Below are 3,130 nucleotides of genomic sequence, written 5' to 3' on the forward strand. Positions count from 1 at the left end.
TGTTAGAGGTAAAGAATTACATATAAAAAAGATTTAAACATTAACGTTGAAAGGCAAGAATAATGATGATATAAATGATATAAAAACTAATAACGATAATAAATAATGATAATAATAATAATAATAATAATAATAATAATAATAATAATAATAATAATAATAATAATAATAATAATAATAATAATAATAATAATCTAACCAAATTCTGAAAACATTCAAGAATGTCTAGCTTGTCATATTGCATTCTAATTGAACAGCTGTCAAATCTAAACTGATTCCATTATATACTGACATAAGTTTTTTTTCTTTTTTTCTAACATCAAATTCATTCGTTTTCATTCAAATTTACATTTGCTTTGAAATATAAGTAAGGCAAGGGAAATTATAAAATCGATTGTTTCCTGTTTTTTCTGAATGATCCTTTTGAAATCATTTTCATATCGTAATACCGAAAGTAGGATGCATACTCATATACTTCTATACATTAATACATAAATAATTTATATGTACATATATACAGATATATCCATAATTATATATACATATATATACATATACATACTTACTTACATACATATACATATATACATACACACATGTATATATATATACAAACACTCGCACATTTATAGATGTGGTTGCGATTTCAATATATTCAAACGCACAAAATTCATCACACAACAACATTATATTTACCACAACATTTCTCTCTCTCTTTCTCTCTCTCTCTCTCTCTCTCTCTCTCTCTCTCTCTCTCTCTCTCTCTCTCTCTCTCTCTCTCTCTCTCTCTCTCTCTCTCTCTCTCTCTCTCTCTCTCTCTCTTTTACTCCATTTCCTCTTTTTCTATATTCTCCGCTTTACATTATAATAAACTATTTGAAAATTTATACGTAAATGCTTACACATTTACGATATAATGTTTCCGGTTAACTCTGATAATAAAACGGGTTTCATGACAACATTGCAATATTTCCTTATATATCATATTTGAAATTATTTATCCAGCATTACTAGTTACTGCATGTTATACTGTCCATTAGTTGCACTTTTAAACTTCTAACAGTTCCTGTTACTTCTCCATTATCGTTTGCGACGTCTACTCTGATTCTTTGGGCACCTGGACTCAAAATCTAATTCTAAGTAGCATTATGCGCTTCCATCGCAGGTAATGTTTCACTTTGTAGCAGGAAATACTTTACTTTGCTACTGCTGTAAATGCGAAGACATGAATAATTACCCCTTAGTCTTTATATGTAAGAAATGTCTCTACACAACCTACGTAATATTTCAATAATATCGCTTACGTATACTGAAGAGAACTATAAAAGCGTGAATATCATGCGACATCTATAAATACGTTGAGGAAAACCAATGTATTTTAATATATTGATTCATTCATGTACATATTCATAGACGTGACACCGTTCAAAAACCGTCAAGAATTGTGTAACATATTTCCGGTCGTGTCATATTTGACAAACGTACAAAATATTTTGAATGTGGAAGTTTTGAGAAACATCAGGATGCCTGGACCAATACTGAATTATCCATATTTTTTCTTATGGGACAAATAACCCCGAATTATGTAGCTGATATCATTTCTGTACTGTGTACGTAGAACATCTTTTATGTATGCATACGCACATTTTTTGTATTAAATGTATTTATTATTTTTATATATAGACTTGCCGAACATGCTTGTCATTACACTTACTCCTATATACATATTATTTTAGTCTTTTACTTGTTTCGGTCATTTGACTGAAGCAATACCGCCTTTAGTTTGGGCCATTTGACTGAAGCAGTACCGCCTTTAGTCGAACAAATCGATCCCAGGAATTATTCTTTGTAAGCCAACTACATATTCCAGTGGGTCCCAACCGTTTTGTGATAGTGCACCACTTGGAGGTTTCGTACAGCCGCCGCGTACCACCTGGCTCCAGAAAAACTCAATTTGATCAGATAGAAATTTAATCGCACATAGAAAACACAAATGAACTAACAACGAAGAACACAATTCAATGTAATGCGAGAGCTGAATCTGTCTCTTCTCCACCAGCTGGTCAATGCGGGCATAACCTTGCTCACAACGCATCGGAAATCATGGCCAGGCTCACACTCCCACGTAGAGGGAAAACTCTAGCCAGAAGTTTATAGGAGAGCATTCTTTGTGCTTCGTCTTTGCTGTCTCGCCAGCCTGGATATCTATGAGTTCCTCTTGTTCCCCGGTCCTGACAGGTAACTCGGCTAGATCAACGGAGAATGGATTAGCGATGTAGGCACATCCCGTCACGTCCGGGAAGTAATGCATCAACTCAGTCTTGAGCAGTGAGAGGTAATGATCTTTTGGGCAAATTCATCATTGAGCTCGCTGTCAAGTGTAGTCAGGAGTTACGTTCTTCAACCACAGATCCAACTTCCAGACAAACTCCCAGCTTTGAGATGAATTCTGTGACAATGCAGCTGGGCCATTGAAACGACAGGTTTAAGTGGCTGAGGGCTCCAATAATGTCTGAGAATTAGGCCAACCTTGAGATAAAATTCCTCGTCCCCGAGATCTTTTTGAAAATCGCGTTCCTTCTCCACGAAGAAAACAAGAGGTTCATACCTCGGTTCAGAGAGTCGCCTCGTCGCATTACCCCGGGAGAGCCAGCGAACCTCAATGTGCTAGAGAAGACAGATGTGGCCAGAGCCGAAATCTTCACGGAGCAGCTTGAACAGCCGACGTTTTGACGAAATTCACGATTCTGATAACATGGTTCAGGCATGATAAAATCTTCGGTGGGAGCACCTGAGCACAAAGGGCGAAAATGTGTATGAAATAATGGACAGCGGTGAACCTTGACAGAAATAGTCCCCGATAGTTATAATTATTTATAAAAAAATCTACTATAGGCAATGTGTGTAAGTTTCGTACAGCAGCAGCGCGAATATAAAAAACATCATATGAGGTCATCATTTGAGGTGAAAAACATCATTTGAGTCAAAATAAACTCCCCAGATTTTTGATTAAGGAACCCAGATGCTTACCCACTAAACAGGGATGCATCGTTAATAGAGTATTATACGAAACCACGGTCCCTCCCTACCTCCCTCTCTCTCTCTCTCTCTCTCTCTCTCTCTCTCTCTC

This window comes from Octopus bimaculoides, chromosome 4 (genome assembly GCF_001194135.2).
Source record: "Octopus bimaculoides isolate UCB-OBI-ISO-001 chromosome 4, ASM119413v2, whole genome shotgun sequence".
In the NCBI taxonomy this organism is placed as follows: domain Eukaryota; kingdom Metazoa; phylum Mollusca; class Cephalopoda; order Octopoda; family Octopodidae; genus Octopus; species Octopus bimaculoides.